Raw genomic sequence first — 20,548 nt, 5'->3', positions numbered from 1 at the left:
GAGGTGTGTATGTGTTCCAGACATTGTATTAGGCTGCTGTATAGAAAACTCACATGAAAAGTTACAAAGAAACAATTTTCTTGATTTCCTGAAGAGAATCATGTATTAAGTAAACTCTGCAATTTTGGTACTTTAAGGCACTTTAACTTATTTTAGTTTAATGCTCTCAAAAACACCATGAACTACTATCCTGACCCCATTTTACCGATGAGAAACCCAAGGGTCAGAGTAATTAAGTTCCATGACATTAAGAAGCGTGTTGTCCCAACAATCCAAGGTTATATAGTTAGCAACAGAATCAAATTCCACACTCTTCTTCTAACTTCCCAGGTATGTTTTTTAGGTAATGCAATATATTATAGTTCTTCAGTCATAATAATTAGTTAACATTTATATTGTGTTATTATATTAAAAATCAGAGACATTACTTTGCCAACAAAGGTCCGTCTAGTCAAGGCTATGGTTTTTCCGGTAGTCATGTATGGATGTGAGAGTTGGACTGTGAAGAAGGCTGAGCACCGAAGAATTGATGCTTTTGAACTGTGGTGTTGGAGAAGACTCTTGAGAGTCCCTTGGGCTGCAAGGAGATTCAACCAGTCCATTCTGAAGGAGATCAGTCCTCGGTGTTCATTGGAGGGACTGATGTTGAAGCTGAAACTCCAATACTTTGGCCACCTGATGCAGAGAGCTGACTCATTGGAAAAGAACCTGATGCTGGGAAAGATTGAGGGTAGGAGGAGAAGGGAACGACCGAGGATGATATGGTTGGATGGCATCACCGACACAATGGACATGGGTATGGGTGGACTCTGGGAGTTGGTGATGGACAGGGAGGCCTGGTGTGCTGCAGTTCATGGGGTCGCAAAGAGTCGGACATAACTGAACATCTGAACTGATTATGTACCAGGCATTGATCTAAGCATTTTACATCTGTTAATAACTCATCTAATTGTTATAACAATTCTTTGAGCTCAGTACTCTTTACCTACTCCCATAATGCAGATGAGGAAACTAAGTTTTAGAGAGGGTAAGAAACTTGACTTGTCAAGGTCACAGGGCTAGTTCCTTAGTAGAGCTGGGAATTGAACCCAAAGATTGTATTGTCTGCTGTTTTGCTGTTATTAGTGAGAACATTTTCCTCAGAAAGCTGTTTTTATAGTCATTCATTCAATTTTATCTTTCACTTGTGTATCCTATCTACACAGTAGACAGAAGAAAAGAATTTTTAAACCAGATACAGAATTTGTTTTGCACTGTTGACATAGCTTATTCATGATTCTGCATTTTCTGAAAATGTATAGTGAATTGAATGAAAATCTCAAAACCTCACTTGTGTATTCTTTTTGAGTTCCATGAAGTGAATTGAATGACATCATTTAGCTTTGAAATAAGTTAATTGCTAACTTCATTTGTATGAAAAGCTTTTCATTTGTATCACTTCAGAATGGTATAAAGTATTGTGTTTTACATGAAGGCAGAATATTTTAGCCCATCTTGAAATTGTTTTGGAAGGAGTTACTGCCTCTGTGTTCAGAGGCTCAAGGTAGTCACAGAGCCATCTTTTCTGAATGTCTGTGATCGCAGGCAGGAAACTAGAGCAGATAGTATCCTAATTTCCAGTCCTGTGCTGTCCCCCCAACTTCCTTTTATTTCAGTAACTCCTGGTCTTAAATATGAAGTGTTGTGATAATAAACACATTTGAGGAATTCTGTTGTTCTTAATGAGGATCATTTAATAGCGACAGATTAGAATATTAACAAAGGAGATTTGAGGTAACTTAATAACAGCTATGGCAGCTGGAATAAGAGCTGCACCTTTGAGACCTTTGTATTAATTAATAACAGTAGGGTTACACATGTGAAATATGAAGTCCTGGCTGAACTATCAGCTTTTGAACGTTTTCACTATGAGATGATTCAGATCATACGTTGACACATTGGAGTATGAGTCGGAATGAGGTTACTGTGTAAGATGAGGTGATGGGAGTGATATTTTGAGGATGCATCCATGTATACTTTTATCTCACTTTGTTAAAGGGATTTTGAAGAGGAAGATGCTTTGGAATGTCTTCCGTGTCACCTTACATCTGAGTCACTAAAGTAAAGCTATGGCTAAAAATATAGAAGCTTTTTAAGAGAAGTACTAACACCAGCGCTAATAGAATGAAATATAGTATTTTATGAACCAAAAACAATATGTCTAAGTCTTTCACCCATAAGTAAAATTTGTCTTTTTAGTCAGTAAACTTTTTTGTTTGTAAGTGGAGATTTCTGATATAAAATCTGTTATTACCTGGTCTAATCAGCTAAATCTTTGTTTTAGTGTCACAGTGAGCTTATGGGGTGTATGGGAACACGGCATCTCATCTTCTGGGCAACATTGTGTGTGTTGGTTTTAAACAGCATTTCAGTTTCCTTACCCTGTGTATCAGTGTTATCTTCTATCTTCTTCTTTAGTTTTTTTTTTTTTTTTTTTTCCCAGTGTGGAACCTGGGTTTGGATGTGAATCGATGGAATCTGTCTCTATGGGTCTTTTCAAATGATGAGTCATTTCTAAGAATGTATATACATGGGATTTCTCAACTCATATTTTGTCTTTGTTCTGACTGCCTTTGTCAAATGATGAATCCTCCTGTCTCTTTAGCTGTCCTGGATTAAAAGTGTATGAGTTTGAAGAGGATTCGGTGTTAAAACTTTTTTTTTTAAGGCAACATGCACTGATACTCTTCAGCATATGAATTTAGTAGTCAGCCTAAAATAGAGATACATGAATATCTAAGGTCTTGATTAGTTAGGAAATAATTTACTACTCTTAATTTGAGATTTTGGGCAACTTGGAAAGGGATTAATGAATTGTGTATATGTGTGTGTTCGTACTTTCTCTACTCTATTGTAGTCTTTATTGTGGAGGGGGAAGGACTGTTTGGTGTGGGTTTTTTTGGTAACAATTTTAAGCGTTAATTTGTCCTTTGGTGTCCTTGATTTTTTTCTTGGCAGAACACAGATTTTATCAGCTTTTTATAATGCTAAGTGTATGAAAATTTACAGTCTAAAGCAATGTTCATGGGGAAATAGGTGTTTAATTTTGATTTGTGTTACTATCATGGACCGTTGCTTAAGCTTAATGTATCTGCTTTTACACAGGTTTCCTCGACTTCAAGATGCTTGAAAACCCAGGAGGATACGAAGATCTGTCTCTGGAAGAACAAAAACAAAATGCAGGCACACTCAGCCAGATATCTAAGTTCTGTGAGACTCAGTAATGCAGAGGTGGACAATCATATGGGAAAAAAATCCTGCTGGAGAGAGGACAGTTGCCACAGAACTCAGTGTACCAGACATGCATTTAAAGGACACACAGGGATTTTGAAAATGCTGCACATCCCTTAGTAGTCATCTACATAGGTAATACTGGTGAACATTTTGTATGCAGATGCCAAAGTTAACTGATTTACAAGTTGATTTTCTTTTTATTAAGTTCTCTAGGGCTGCACAACTACTTGTGTTTGATTTGTTTTGGTTTTTAGTTTGGGGACCCTTTATTTTCCCAACATGATGTTCCTGCATTCATCAGTTCTTAAATTGAAGACCACGTAATTTACTTCTTAAAAATTGAAGTCTTAAATGTGAAACCAAGAAATGTAATCAAGCAGTAAAACATTCTCTGAATGTAGACCATGATCTCAAGTTCTTCGATTTTTTTTCTCCCCCAAGAGTAGAAAATAGGTTTCTACATAGGAAAGCTACAGTATGTTACTATTTTAAATTAAATTATTAACATTATCAGGATGCAGTCCAAAGAATAAAAAATCAAGTTACATATTCTAATTAATTAAATCTAGGATTATCTACTGAATTGCAATTTATTAAATATGTTATTTCCTTTTTAAATAAAACTGCTCAACAGGTAATCAGCAATGAATCATCTTGCAGCTATGCAACTTAAAAAAAAATAATTACCAATTTTAAGTGCTGCCAGCTATAATAACTTTGTTTTAACGGGTATTTTTATTTGTTCTTTTCATGTAATGTGCTTTGCATCTCCAGGCAGTTTTCCTACATTTAGGTAAAATGTTTAGCAGGTTGTAATACTTTAATAACTTATGAAAAGGGTAAAATAAAATTTTCTTGAGTGGAACTTGGAATAATTTGAGGGACATTTTTATATACTTTTAAAAATCAATTTAATTGGGATGCCAGATTTATAGCAATTTGCATCTTTAATTTTCCAGATAATCTGGAGTTTAGCATTTGATAAATGATTTTTTAAAGCAGACATGAAGATTTTGTTAATTTATAATTTATTAATGTGTTATTACTATAATTAAAATGTTAGTTTTAAATTCAGTCTTGTATAGAAAGAAATGTATTAAGCAAAATTATGTGAATAAATATTCCCACAAAATACATCTGAATGGTTAAAAAGTACTGGAAGAGAGCTATCAGGGCTGCAACAATGAATGTCTTTATTTTTTTTAGTATCAAAAATACCAATTCATAAATTTCATGCTTTCAACATAGGGAAAATGTTATCAGAGGACGATTTAAGCAGTGCACTTTACTCGGAATAATTAAGAGGTACACAGTACTGTTTCCTTCTTTTAAGCTTTCTTTAATGTATTTAAGTATTTGCTTTTCTCTTTTACTGCTGCTCTTATCCTTCTCCATTTTCTTCCCTCGTTCTGTTGCTTCTGTTTCATATATTTTTTTAAGGGCACGTACAGGAGCGACTGCTGCTACCCAGAAAATTTTGTGTGTTATGAACAATTTTTAAAAAGAGTTTTTAATTGTTATTTGTGTGATTCTAGAGCAGATAACATTTTCCCTAAAGTTATGCTGTGAAATGCCTTCTGTTATGGTGCGGTTGATTAAGGAATCCTAAACCTCCATTGTGACAAGCTGACAGCACAGTTTCATAGGTGCTTTTTTAACCAGTTGTGTAAAATATTCTTTCCTCAAGGAAAATATTCTCTTCTTAAATTTTTTGTTATCATGAAACCTTAATATGAATGCATTTTAGTTCACATTTTCAGTTTTGTAAGTTCTCCCTCTTGCTCTCATGTGCGTGCTCTCTTTATCTGTCACTCACTCACTCACACACACCCACACACACACAGAGCAAGAAAAACCTCTTAGAATGTGAATAATTTTTTTTTCTACTGGTATGTTGTTATGGTAAGAATTACTTTGTATTCCATTCTTAAAGGAAAAGATTTACTATAGCTGTGTAGTTAGCTGTTGATGTTTTCCTGGAAGTTGATTTTCTGATATAATTTACTCACTGACTTTTAAAGTTTATTGGTCTAAATTCCCTTTTCCTTCTTTATCCAGTACCATACTCTCACAGTCTTATTCACTTAGCCTTTGTTTGTCATAAGGTTCTGTGCTGCAGCTCCTGCAATAGAAGCTCCTGTGGTTGAAAAGAAAGTTCATTGTTTGCCAGTGTCGAGTGCTACTTGATAATTTGTTTAGAACGGTATTTACTTATTAATAAATTTGTTCATAGTGATCCCTTTTTGTTAAAATTTACAAAAGGTAGCATTTTTTTTTTAACTTTAAATTCAGTCTCCATCAGTGACTTCTTAAAAAGAAGAATTTAGAAATTGAAAAAATTTTAAAGCCCAAATGCTCCAGTTTTTATTTAAAGTCAAAATTGTTAATCTGGAAAATATCATAAGTAACATTGTGCATAATGTCACTTATAATATTTATAAATTTATATAAAGATACCAAATAAAATCACATTAGATGTTTAAATGTGTAGCTGAAACTGCTGACGGCTGAATATTATGGAGACAAAATAAAGATTGAAACCCTAGTTATCAAGTTGGTTCTAGTTTTCTAGAAACTTTGTAAATACTTGTTTTTAAGTAAGATCAAAGTTAGGTATATAGAAAGCAGTATATTCTGAAATTTTACTTTAGTGCCACTCTTTTCTTTTAATGGGTTTATTGCCAATTTTGACTCATGCTGATCGGATTTTTTTTCCCCTAGAATGTATAAAAGAGTGTAAGGATGTATATGAGTACAATTATTCTGTCTTCTTTTGGCTCTTTCCCAGAGAAATAAACTAAGAATAATCTTAATCTGTATTTCAGATCTGGTCCTAAATCAGATATAGAGTGCATTTTAAGAGTAATGTTTGTGATTGAAATATAGATAATGGTTTCTCTAACTCATTTTTTTTGTAGTAGCCAAAGCAACTAAAAAGTCATGTTGTTAACTTGGATACTGTGTAGGTTTTGATTGATTCTTAGTGCAAGTTTTCTATTTCTTTTGAATATTATACAGTTATTTCAGTTTTTACCTACTAAACAGTTTACTGGAATGTAGCCCCAAAATGCCTGAGGGAGCATATTTTCAGTATGTATCTTGAGTTAATGAAAATACCAGATTTTTTTCAAAGTTTAGTTTGCTTTCTAAATTTGGATTTAGTGGAGTTTAAAAGCAGTCGTTTAACATTATAGCAAGACACAAGGATATTCCTTTAGTTGAAAAAGGACTGTAATTTAATGTAAATATTACCTAATTTAATTTACTAACAGAATTGAAAAAGGGAAATTACATTTGAACAAAACATGAAACATTTTTAAAATTCAAGAATAATTGACTTAACCATCTGATTGATATCCATGTTATTATACATTGATTATTAATAGTCATCTTACATTTCCACAGAGAAAGTTTCCAGATAAGTCAGATTATTAAGAATTTTATAAAACTGCATAGAGATACATATTGCTCTAAATACAGTACAACCTGTTAGTTGCAGGAAGCTTTTTAGTTCATTTGGGCTATTTTCTTGCATTCTGATTTATCTTGAGGTTAACTCAGAACATACTGACAATGGGTGGTTAAATGTGAAGTATCCCTTGTTCATGTACAGATATTGTCTAAGTTAAAAAAAAAATCTAGCATGCCAGTATTTTGTCTTTGGCCCATTCTCTATTTCTGAAGTATGTAACTTCTGATCTTTTTCTTTGCTGTATTATGAGAAATATTATGGTAGTTACATCATCTGTGGTGTTGTCCCCTTTTCTTCTCTACCCAGATTTTTTCATTCTGAAACTCAATTGTTACTTGATTTATATGTATATGTATATAGGAAATTGCTACTTAGTATAGTAGTGATCCTTATTCAGGAACAGCTGGTAAAAATTTTTATGTAATAATAGGCTTCCCTGTTGGCTTAGCTGGTAAAGAGTCTGCCTGCAATGTGGGAGACCTGGGTTCCATTCCTGGGTTGGGAAGATCCCCTGGAGAAGGGAATGGCTACCCACTCCAGTATTCTGACCTGGAGAATTGCATGGACTGTATAGTCCATGGGGTTGCAAAGAGTCAGACATGACTGAGCAACTTTCACTAGACAATACTACAAATAAACCATATTCTATGAATGCTGTGCTTAAGCTAGGGATATTCTTTTCAAATCACAGAATTCCTGTATTGAATCAGAAATACCTTGTCTTTTAAGTTGTCTGATTCTCTATGGAAAGTAAGAGACATCAAAGAAAATCAGATTTGATAATGTTTAGTTTTAGTCAAAAATGCAACATTACTATACTTAGGGGAGACCAATAGCTAATAAGATAAATTGTTGGTTGCTTGTTGGTTGCATGGCATAAACTCACATCCCAGAAAGAAATGAAATTTTAAAAAGTGATATTATAGTATCTGTTAACCAGCTTTGTGGTTCTTAACTCTGCTTTGGACTGTGTGACATCTTCCAGGATTGCAAGTCTTATAATCAGAAGTGACTAATTTCTTCTGTCACTAGATTCTCATGACTTCCTTTTTCATTTAGTATGCTGAGATTGGTAAGTACTAATGATTTCTGTTTATAAACCTGAAGAGTTCTCTGGGCAACCTGTTACCAGTGAATCTGGTGCCAGCATCTTGAAAAGGTTTCGTTGTTAGTCAAAAGCATATTGAGCATCTGTGTGCATTTAATACAATTAGCAGATCCTATAGAGAGATACAAGAGGTTTGGGGATTTGATGATGATACTGGTCTCCATTACATTTTATTGCTTTGTAATGACTGTGTGAGTGTCCTCATTTGAAAATCATGATAATAATGAATATTTACCTCTACTGCTCTAGAGGTTCATGGTTTCCTCACCTCTTCCGAAATACTTTTTAATTTCCTCTACTAGAAAGGGTTTTCCTGGTATCAAAAACATCAGTCACAAGAAATAGAGAAGATGTTTTGGGAACAACTTGTATGCTGTAAAGTGGAACAATTCATTATTAATATTTTAATAAATAAGACTTCCAAATGATCTTGCCAAATTATCCCACTATTGAGAAGTAGAAAATAAGAGAAGAATTCTTTCAGGGAACTTTGTCATATCCACCTTATGTCTAGAAGTTGACAGTACTTTACAATAAAACAGAATTATCTGAGTTCTGAAAGGTTACCGTGAATTAACTTATGTCACAATTTTCTTTATTTTTGTATACTCATTGCCACAAAAACTGAATAAAATATTAAAATTCTGCAGTAGCTTAAGAAGCAACTGTTCGTAGTGGTAGTGGACAAAGAGGCCTTTCTTCACTACTGTAACCATAAGGAAAGAGACGTACTGTGAAATTTGTAATGTAAAGCATATTCTGTAAACTTGTAATTGAAATGTGATTGGAGAGCTATTACATTTTAGGGAGGGATGATGGTCTGCCAGTGCACAATCATAGCTTAAAATTTAGATTGTATTTTAGTAACATTCCATTATGTTTTTAAAAGGAGAGTAATCTTTTGAAGCACAGTTTTCATGATGGAAGAGGTATTGAATTTTTTAGCATAGTGGTTAACAACATGGATTTTGGAGCCACAGTGCCTAGTTTTGCCATCTTCTTAATGTTGGCAATACACTTTTCTGTGCCTCACTTTTGCCTATAAAAACAGGTAATACTACTGCCTACCTCAAGGTTGTTGGAGGATTAAATGGAAAGTACATGTATGCACCCGACAGAGTAAGCACTTAATAATGTTAGTAGTTTTTATAAATAAAAATATTTTTGCCCATCTGTGAATAAATTTTGTTATTCTCTTCATTCATGAAGTGTAGGAGTAATTCATAGACCTTGACTTAAGAAACATAAGTGTAATAGAGGACAGGGTGGATTCTGATCTTCCCTCTTGCTGAAATCTGAAGATTATTTCAGCAGTTACATATTAAGCACTGCTTGGTTCTGTGGACTGTTAGGGAACTAAGAATATAGAAATGAAGAATAACTGATCTGCAGGAATTTAATCTTTAGTATGTGATGCAAATAAGTAAACAAACATATAATGAGTAAAGGCTCTTGTGGAGATAGGGAGAAGGGCCATTAAGCTCAGACTAGGCAAGAGAATGACCTTAAGTCTTTAAGAAGAAATAGATCATAGCTCTAGGGCATATGGATTAAAAGGAAGTGGGAAGCAGGAGGTTGGGAAGAGTAGTCTCAGGCAGAAAACATAGCACATAGAATCATAACCCTCTTGGACAGTTGCTGTGTCTAGAGAGGTAAGCAGGTAACAAATATCAAAGGGATGTATGTGCCAAACTAAGGTTGAAGGATTTTTAGGAGGAAAAACACAATCAGATTCACCCTTCAGATTAGAGAGGAATGAGGCTAGTGGCAGACATGTTAGAATTTATATTAATTCAGGCAAGATGATGAGCAAAACTAAAGCAATGACAATAGAGCAAAAATGGAAGAGCTTAAAAGATGTAAAGAGTAGAATTAACTCATCTTGGTAGTCTCTTAGATGTAAAGGATGACAGACAAGACCAAGACAACTCCCAGCTAGGACTTCTCCCACATCTTGAAGGGTGGAATCTTAAGGACAGAATATCTTCCCCTTGGGAAAGCCAATTATGCTGAAGAATCTGCTGGAGAACCAGAGATAAAAGAGCACCAGTTCTGACCTGCAGGATCTTAAATGAGAGAGTCTTGAGAGAACCAGACAGGAACAGCTGGTGTGTGTGTGTGTGTGTGTGTGTGTCTGTTTTTAGTGTTTTGGGGGCATCTAGACAAAAATGTGGCCAACGCTATTACAAGTATATGGTAAGTGGGCTTCACCGAACTAGGTTATTGACATCTAGGTTGGGTGACTTGGACTCCTCCACCACTAATCTTCCTCTTAACCTCAGATACCTGTTGGAGTAGGGCCATGCTTTCCTAGGTGTGTTTAGTGAGATGCTGAGACACACACTGAAGCCTTCTTGAAGTTTTCTCTTTGAGTCATTTGTCCCGTACCCTTTCTGTGTACTAGTCTTCTACTCTTGGAAGAAGAGTTTTTTCAGAAATAGACAGGAAGGATGAATCCTACTGTCCTAATGGATGCTGCTGTTGGGATGAGTAGGTTAGGCTGTGCAAGAGGACCAGAAGAGGACCAGTTCCCGGAAGACTCTGGAGTGCTGCTGGCTGCATTTTGATCCTTATTAGCAATTGTTAAATTCAGTCACACAGTGCTTTATTTCTATGGTTCTTTCCATATAAACTTATGAATTCAGTGTTCATTATTTTATGAGATTTTAAAAAGTACATGACACAAAAAATATCTTCCTAACGAAGTCAGTTTGAGATTTAAATACTTTTGGATCACCGTGATCATTTTGTAGCTGGATAACTGAAAGCAGTTGTAATTGTACGGTATTAGCAATGTGAATTTGTATTTCAGAAAGATATCAAGTTATTGTATGTCATGAACTTTTCAGAGTAAATCATTAATAATTCAAATGTTGTTAAATCTGTAAATGTTAAAAGGATTCATGTTCAAGTTTTCAGAGGATAGCCATCAGTGAAGTTAAACGGTATATGGTTCAACTGTTGTTAGAATTCAAACACTGCAAAAGCTAAAGGCCTTGCTAGGGTATTTCAGTATCTAAACTATTATCACTTTAGTATATAATCAGTGTAAAAACTATCAGTGAAGTATTTTGCATTCTTTTTCAGTCTTTTAAATTGGGTATATATTTTATATTTATAGCACATCTGTATTCAGAACTAGCCTTATTTTAAGTGCTCAAGAGCCACATGTGACCATTGGCTACTGTGTTAGTTAGACACACAGGTCCAGATGACCAGGAGGTTGTTTTTCTACTCTATCCTTAACGTGAATATTTTTGAAAGCCTTGTAATTCTAACTTTGGAGACCTGAGTTTCTCAAAGTTGATTAGCTACCATGCATGAGCAGAGCTGGTCTTATTTTGTTACTAAACGGAAATAGAATTTCCAGCCTTTTTTTTTTTTTTTTTTTGAGAAAGGCTAGAAATGTCTTGAAAAGGTTGATGGCCTAACGAGCCCTCTTTGTGTGCTCTCATAAGTGTCACTTTTTTTTTTTGCCAATTTATTTAATTGAAGGATAATTCAGTTCAGTTCAGTCGCTCAGTCGTGTCCGACTCTTTGCGACCCCGTGAATCGCAGCACGCCAGGCCTCCCTGTCCATCACCATCTCCCAGAGTTCACTCAGACTCACGTCCATCGAGTCCATGATGCCATCCAGCCATCTCATCCTCGATCATCCCCTTCTCCTCCTGCCCCCAATCCCTCCCAGCATCAGAGTCTTTTCCAGTGAGTCAACTCTTCTCATGAGGTGGCCAAAGTACTGGAGTTTCAGCTTTAGCATCATTCCTTCCAAAGAAATCCCAGGACTGATCTCCTTCAGAATAGACTGGTTGGATCTCCTTGCAGTCCAAGGGACTCTCAAGAGTCTTCTCCAACACCACAGTTCAAAAGCATCAATTCTTCGGTGCTCAGCCTTCTTCACAGTCCAACTCTCACATCCATACATGACCACTGGAAAAACCATAGCCTTGACTAGACGCACCTTAGCCGGCAAAGTAATGTCTCTACTTTTGAATATACTATCTAGGTTGGTCATAACTTTTCTTCCAAGGAGTAAGCGTCTTTCCATTTCATGGCTGCAGTCACCATCTGCGGTGATTTTGGAGCCTCCAAAAATAAAGTGTGACACTGTTTCCACTGTTTCCCCATCTATTTCCCATGAAGTGATGGGACCAGATGCCATGATCTTCGTTTTCTGAATGTTGAGCTTTAAGCCAACTTTTTCACTCTCTTCTTTCACTTTCATCAAGAGGCTTTTTAGCTTCTCTTCACTTTCTGCCATAAGGGTGGTGTCATCTGCATATCTGAGGTTATTGATATTTCTCCCAGCAATCTTGATTCACAGAATTTTGTGGGTTTCTATCATCATCAACAAGAATCATCCACAGGTACACCCATGTCCTCTCCCTCCCCATCCCACCCTTCTGGATTGTCACAGAGCCCCTGTTTGAGTTCCCCTGAGTCATACAGCAAATTCCCCTTGGCTATCTATTTTCCATATGGTATTGTAAATTTCCCTGTTACTCTTCATACTCTCACCCTCCCCCCCTCCTCCCCCACACCCACCCTCTGTCCATAAGTCTGTTCTCTGTGTCTGTTTCTCCATTGGTGTCCTGAAAATAAGTTCATCAGTCCCATCTTTCTAGATTCCATATATGTGCATCACTATATGATATTTATATTTCTCTTTCTGACTTACTTCACTCTGTACATATAATAGGCTCTAGGTCCATCCACCTCATTAGAACTGACTCAAATGTGTTCCCTTTTATGCTTGTGTAGTGTTCCATTGTATTTATGTACTAACAGCTTCTTTATCCATTTATCTGTCAATGGACATCTACGTTATTACCATGTTCTAGCTGTTGTAAATAGTCCTGCAGTGAATATTGGGGTACATGTGTCTTTTTCAGTTTTGGTTTTCTTGGGGTATATGCCTAATAGTGGGATGGCTGGGTCATATGGTGGTTTTATTCATAGTTTTCTTTTAAATAAATTTATTTATTTTAGTTGGAGGTTAATTACTTTACAATATTGTGTTGGTTTTGCCATACATCAGCATGAATCTGCCACAGGTATACACGTGTTCCCCATCCTGAACCCCCCTCCCTCCTCCCTCCCTGTACCATCCCTCTGGGTCATCCCAGTGCACCAGCCACAAGCATCCTGTATCGAACCTGGACTGGCGATTCATTTCATATATGATATTATACATGTTTCAATGCCATTCTCCCAAATCATCCCACCCTCTCCCTCTTCCTCAGAGTCCAAAAGACTGTTCAATATATCTGTGTCTCTTTTGCTGTCTCACATGCAGGGTTATCATCTTTCTAAATTCCGTATATATGTGTTAGTATACTATATTTTCTTTCTGGCTTACTTCACTCTGTATAATAGGCTCCAGTTTCATCCACCTCATTAGAACTGATTCAAATGTATTCTTTTTAATGGATGAGTAATACTCCATTGTGTATATGTACCACAGCTTTCTTATCCATTCCTCTGCTGATGGACATCTAGGTTGTTTCCATGTCCTGGCTATTATAAACAGTGCTGCGGTGAACATTGGGGTACACATGTCTCAGTTCTGGTTTCCTCAGTGTGTATGCCCAGAAGTGGGATTGCTGGGTCATAAGGTAGTTCTATTTGCAATTTTTTAAGGAATCTCCACACTGTTCCCCATAGTGGCTGTACTAGTTTGCATTCCCACCAACAGTGTAAGAGGGTTTCCTTTTCTCCACACCCTCTCCAGCATTTATTGCTTGCAGACTTTTGGATCGCAGCCATTCTGACTGGTGTGAAATGGTACCTCATTGTGGTTTTGATTTGCATTTCTCTGATAACAAGTGACGTTGAGCATCTTTTCATGTGTTTGTTAGCCATCTATATGTCTTCTTTGGAGAAATGTCTGTTTAGTTCTTTGGCCCATTTTTTGATTGGGTCGTTTATTTTTCTGGAGTTGAGCTGCAGGAGTTGCTTGTATATTTTTGAGATTAGTTGTTTGTCAGTTGCTTCAGTTGCTCTTACTTTCTCCCATTCTGAAGGCTGTCTTTTCACCTTGCTTATCGGTTCCTTTGTTGTGCAGAAGCTTTTAATTAGGTCCCACTTTATTCATAGTTTTCTAAGGAATCTCCATACTGTCTTCCATAGTGTCACTGACTTTTGCTGTCATTAGTGTTTTGGTGAGCACACATAGGCTCTGAATAACTGGTCAATTGATAGTTAGGAATGAGTGTCTTGTATTTTAGCCAAGTGACCAATAGGAATTGGGAGCAGTGCTGATGAATAGCACTTGTCTGAGTTGTCCCCTGTGTCGAGCTCTGCGGGGACAGTTTTATGCGTTTCAGGCCTTCTTAGCCAGTGGTTAACTTTTTACCACATCCATGCTTAAACTTCTAAGCGTGTTCACCTGATTCTCATTCACATAACTGAGTCTTCAAAATCCAGTTTGAGAGTCACCAGTAGTTAATTCTAAGCTCTCTTCAGGGAGATATTCTCCAGTTGGTGTGGAGATTCTATGCTCTTAGTGAGCTGTTGTACTTCTTGGTGGCTCAGCAGTAAAGAATCTGCCTGCCGTGTAGGAGACATGGGTTCAATCCCTGGGTCAGGAAGATCCCCTGGAGGAGGGCATGGCAACCCACTCCAGTATTCTTGCCTGGAGAATCCATGAACAGAGGAGCCTGGCTGGCTACAGTCCATAGGGTCGCAAAGAGTGGTTCAGGACTGAAGCGACTTAGTGAGCTGTTGAAAGGAGTCAGAGGGTGGGATTGTGAGGGAGCTTTTCTACAAGGATGGACCACATACAGCGAAGACATACTACGTTCTTCCGCTTCAAGATCCCCATAAGCCAGTGATTCTCAACACTTGACTAAACGAGATCAACTCGGAAGGTAGGAAGGGAAGGCGGAGGCAGCTCTTTAAAGATCCCACTGCAAAGATTCTTGAGTTGATTGTTCTGGTGTGATACTGTTGCGTAGCCAGTGTACACCCCTTATCTAGGGTTTTCTCACCCCCAAAATAAGGGGTCAGCCCTTGAGGAGGAGAATGCCTAGCATATTGCAGACCTCTGCAACTAAGCTGTAGCTTCATCCTCTCCAATTCTTTTTCCTGCTTGACTGAAGTCTTGACTCTTTAAACTAGAAAGCTGCTCCTTTATCATGCATTCTTCCCAACTCTGTGGTTCATAGAATAAGCTACCTTTTTCAGCGAGGCTCACATCCTTGATTTGCACAGCAGAGTTTCTGGATTCTTGAAAGCCCTTTCTGCCTCCAGGACATGGCTGTGACAGATCAAAACAGGCTCTTGTCTTTTCTTTTGGCTCTTAAGAAGTCCACTTTGACATTCGAAATTGAGCAACAATGTCTTTGTTTTAATCCTTATTGTCTCTCCCTACTGAAGCAGCAGCTGCCAGTGAGTCACTAAGTTGCCATAAGCAACTGGGAATGCAAGGAATGAAAAATGTAGCAGTTGATAATTCAAAAATAGCATTTTCTTACACTCCCGTCAATCACTGGAAAGCCACTGTGGTAACTATGTGGGCATATGAGTAGCTATAGTCTTGTATAGTCTTGGTTCTTAATGTTGGTAATCTTCAGTCTTTTCACCATGAAGAAGAATGTGTGGGAATAAATTGAATGCAGGGTAAATTGAAGTGGTTCATTCATTTAGCACATATTTAGTGAATATTTGATAGATGCAAGATACTATGCATATATTGAAATAGTTCCTGCCCTTAGGCAGCTATATGGTTCTGTATTCCTGTTAAAAGTTGGTAATCAGCTTTGGTGTAGCAGATATATGACTATAACATAGATGCTTAAAACCTAGTTCTTTTTCTTTGCAGTTTTATGAAGCACGTGTAAGTTTAAGGTGTACAGCATGATAATTTGACTTATATGCATCACAAAATGACTACTATAGTAAGCTCATTAAGTATTTATCATCTCATATAGATACAAAATAAAAAGGAAAAAAATTGTGATGAGAACTCTTAGGATTTACTCTTTCTTATATAATGCATCAATATTAATTATGTTTTTCATGTTGTATATAACACCCCTAATGCCTATTAATCTTATGACTGGAAGTTTCTAACCTGGTTCTTGAATACGCATTTTTGTCAGATCTTTCAAAGCATAAGATTATTAAAGTTATTAGAAAACACTTGTGCCTCTGGTAACAGTTTTGTACCTGTGCCTGACCCGAGTGTGTGTGTCAGTGCTGCTAAAACAAAAGTGAAAACAGATTAAAGTGCTGTAAACTCTATGTTTGCAGTAAAGACAACCACATAGATTTGTTAACTCATTTCCATTTTTAGAGATCTGTTTCCTCAATGAGGACAGTGTTATATTTCTAATCCATTTTTTTCTTCTCACCTTATTAAAGCAACTAATGTAATGTTACGTAATAACATGTTTTGTGCAATCTGATGAGTTTGGACACACATACACCTGTGAAACCATCACTACAACCAACATGAATATATTTCCATCCCCCCCAAGAGTCTCCCTCCTCAAGCCCCTTTACAGTCAGTTTCCCCCATCCACTCTCGGGCCTGGACAGCCGTTAATCTACTTGATGCTTCTATAGATTAGACAGAAATGTCCAGCATGGGCTTTATTTGTGTCAGGCTTGCTTGGCTTAGCATATTTGTGAGAGGCATCAGTGTTGTTACTTGAATCAGTTTTTTCTTATTGCTGAGTAGTAGTCTATTATATGAATATGACTATCTTAGTAATGTGTTATCTATTCTCCTATTGGTGAGAGCTATTTCTAGTTTGGGGCTATTATGAATAAAGTGGCTATGAACATTTATATATAAATATTTATGTGGACATATGATTTAATTTCTCTTTAATAAATACCTCGGAGTGGATTTACTGAGTTGTATGCTAAATATTTAACTTCATAAGATACCACCAAACCATTTCCAGAGTTGGCTGTACCATTTTATGTTTCCTCCAGTAACACATGAGGGTTTCTCATGTCATTGTCAGCACAGGTATTTGTCAGTCTTTTAAATTTAGACCATTCTAGTGGATATGTTGAAAGTGAGCGACTTCACTTTCCCTTTTCACTTTCATGCGTTGGAGAAGGAAATGGCAACCCAGTCCAGTATTCTTGCCTGGAGAATCCCAGGGACGGGGGAGCCTGGTAGGAGGCCGTCTATGGGGTCGCACAGAGTCGGACACGACTGATGCGATTAAGCAGCAGCAGCAGCAGTGGATATGTTGCAGTATCTTGTAGTTTAGTTTGAACTGACCCAACCACTAATCAAGTTAAGCATCTTTTTATGTGCTCATTTGCCCCTCGTATATTTTTTTGGTGAAGGTCTGCTCAAATATTTATCCTGTCTCAATAGTTTTGTTGAAGTATAATTTACAGAACCATAAAAATCTAACCGTTTGAAGTGTACGAGTCCATGGATTTTTAGTCTATTTACAAAGTTATACAATCCTCATCATACCTAATTCTGTAATATTTTCATCACCATAAAGAAAACTTCATACCGATTAACAATCACTCCTTGTTTCTCCCTCCTCCAGCAGTTAAGCAACCACTAATATATTCTGTCTCCTTCATTTCCCTTTTCTGGCTATTTCATATAAGAGGGGAATCATACAAAATACAATCCTTTGCACCTAGCTTCTTTCACCTAACATGTTTCTGGGGTTCACCCACGTTTAGCAGGTGTGACTAACTCTGCCTAATTTTGCTGAATAGTACTCTATTGTATGTATATACACACATTTGTTCATTTACTAATTGATAAAATTTGGATTGCTCCCACTCCTTTGGCTGTTATGAATAATGCTGTTAGAAACATTTGCCTTCAGGTCTTTGCATGAACATACATTTTTTATTTGTCTTAGGTAAGTGCTTAGAAGTAAAATTGCTGGATTAGATGCATGCAGCCTTCCATCCCATCCAGCCTGAGATATGTTGGAGGCTTACTATTATCTCATCCCCATATCACTATGTTAAGTTTCTGCTGTTCTGTTCACCTGTTGCTTGCCACAGCCAGAATCTCATCATCAGGTTAGCTAGAATGTTGGCCTTCTCTGGTTGCCCCCAAGATGATACTGTTTCAGCAGCACTCCTGAGCAGGAGTTTTCTCAGCATGATTTTGCCCAGATCAGTTCAGTGCCCTCCAGCAGATGCAGCCTGCTCCACTCTGGTAGCACGACAGTGCCACCAGCTTGGGAGATTTCTGGGGGCAGGTGGAGCTCCCGCAGGCTGAAGTGCTGGGCTCCCACTGATTTTGCCAAGATTCAGTAGGTTTCCTTAACTAAACGTCTGTTTGTTGCATACCTTGGGTCAGTTTCCAATTTTGAAATGACTCTTTTGATAGTTCTGTCAAATTTTATTATTTTGTGGAGACAAAGTATGCTATACTCCTGACACACTGATTCCTGAGGTCTTACAGGGCTGCTTATTTTTAAATTGTGAAAGTGTTAAGTTGCTCTGTTGTGTCTGACTCTGCAATCCCCTGGACTGTAACCCCCTGGCTCCTCTGTCCATGGGATTTTCCAGGCAAGAATTCTGTAGTGGGTTGCCATTCCCTTCTCCAGGAGATCTTCCCGACCCAGGGGTTGAACCTGGGTCTCCTGCATTGCAGGCAGATTCTTTACCATCTGAGCCATGAAGAGATTATTTTTAAATTGGGTCATGCATAATCTTATTGAGTGGTCAAGGTTCTTTATATGTTCTGCATACAAGACTTTAATCAGATATGTGATTTGCAAATACTTTCAGTCTGTGACTTGTCTTATTGTCTTAACAGTATCTTTGAAAGAGCAACAGTTTTCAGTTTTGATTGAAGTTGTTTATTTAAGAAATCCTTGCTTAATACAAAGCCACAGAAGTTTTCCATTTAGATCTATGATACAGTTTGAAATGATTTTTGTATATGTTGGGAAGGTAAGTATTGAGGTTTATATTTATCCAGATGACTCTCCAGCTTGTTTTTGTTGATTCTCTTTTCCCTGTGGAATTAACTTTCCATTTTGTTGAAAATCAAATGGTATGTGTATATATATTTCTGGAGTCTCTTCTGTTGCATTGAACTATATGTCTTTACTTATGCCATTATTACAGTGTCTTGATTATTATAGATTTATAGTAAGTCTTATATCACTGGCTTCAGCTTTGAAAAAAATTTTGCTGGTCATAGAATTATACATTGTCCTCTTTTGTTTTCCTTCAGTACTTAAAGATACTGCTTCATTACCTTCTGTCTTACGTAGCTCAGGCAAGAAGTTCGCATCATTATTTAAAAAAATTTTTTTTAATTGAGACATAATTTGTATACCATAAACTTCACCATTTTGAAGTATTCTGTTACATGTTTTTGATACATTCATAAGGTTGTGCGACCACGATGACTGTCTAATTTCAGAACGTTTGCATGACTCCAAAAGGAAACCCCATGCCCATCAGTAATCATACCTCATTGTTCCCTTACCCCTGCTCTCTGTGGAGCTGCCTGTTCTGGACATTTCATTAAACAGAGTCATAGAATATGTGTTCTTTGGTATTTGGTTTCTTTCACTTAGCATGGTGTTCTCAGAGTTCATCCTGCTGTGACACGTGGCAGTACTTTTCTTTTTATGGTTGAATAGTATTCTGTTGTATGAATATGCGACATTTTTTTTGGTGGACAATGGATTGTTTCCATTTTTCACTATCTTGAATAGTGTCACTGCAGGCATTCATGTACAAGTCCTTTTGTAAAAGTCTGTTTTTAATTATCTTTGGTGTGTACCTTGTAGAGTTGCCGGGTTGTGTGTCAACATACGGCAACCCTGTGATTCACTTACTGTCAGCTACCAAACTTTTTCCAAAATGGCTGTGTCATTTTACATTCCCACCAAAAATGTATAAAGTTTCCGATTTCTTCACATCCTCACCAACACCTGTTATTGTTCATCTGTATTAATATAGCCATCCCTAATGACTTTGTGAAGTGGTATTTCACTGTGGCTTTGATTTGCATTTCCATATCTGTGTTCATCATCTTTTCATGTGCTTATTGGCCATTTCTATTAATATATCTTCTTTGGAGAAATGTCTTCAGATCCTTTCCCCATCTTTAAATTATTTGTCTTTTTATTGTTGAGTTTCAAGAATTCTTTTTAATGTGTTCTGGATTCCTAGACCCTTATCAGATATATGACTTGTAAAACTTTGAATATTTTCTCCTGTTTTCTGGGTTGTCTTTTCACTTTTTTGATAGTGACTTTTGTAGCACAAAAAAATTTTAATTTTGATGAAGTTCAGTTTTGTCTTTTTCTCTGGCTTCTAGTGCATAGGTGTCATCTGTGAAACTATTACCTGATCTAAAGTTAGAAGGATTTACACCTGTTTTCTTCTAAGAATTTTGCAATGTTAGCCCTTATATTTAGGCCTTTGATCCATTTGGAGTTAACTTTTATGTGTACTAGGAGGTGTTAGGGTCCACGTTCATTCTTCCGTGTGTATGTATCCAGTTGTTCCAGCACTATTTGTTGAAAAGACTATGCTTTCCTCCATCTTTCTTTTTTTGAAAATCAATTTACTGTCAATACATGGATTAATTTCTCTGTTTTATTCCATTGATCTATGTCTATCCTTGGGCCAGTATCACGCAGTCTTGATAACTGTATGTTTGTAATATGTTTTGAAACTGGGAATTGTTCTTGGTTAAGAAATGTTGGAAGTTTTCCCTGGCACTTGAC

At 36.8% G+C, this 20,548-nt stretch overlaps 1 protein-coding gene across 1 annotated transcript in view; it reads left to right on the top strand.

Moving 5' to 3' along the window:
• ZNRF2 (zinc and ring finger 2) overlaps window positions 1–5,308 on the top strand; it is a 92,371-nt gene extending 87,063 nt beyond the window's left edge. The window contains exon 5 of the mRNA XM_069588117.1: window positions 3,145–5,308. The gene's annotated coding sequence lies outside the window, so the exon portion shown is untranslated. The remainder of the gene's footprint in view (window positions 1–3,144) is intronic.
• Window positions 5,309–20,548: the final 15,240 nt, after the last annotated feature.

This window comes from Ovis canadensis, chromosome 4, assembly GCF_042477335.2.
Source record: "Ovis canadensis isolate MfBH-ARS-UI-01 breed Bighorn chromosome 4, ARS-UI_OviCan_v2, whole genome shotgun sequence".
NCBI classification, from domain to species: Eukaryota; Metazoa; Chordata; class Mammalia; order Artiodactyla; family Bovidae; genus Ovis; species Ovis canadensis.
The sequence above is the reverse complement of the archived record's forward strand: the minus strand, read 5'-3'. Positions and strand labels throughout refer to the sequence as shown.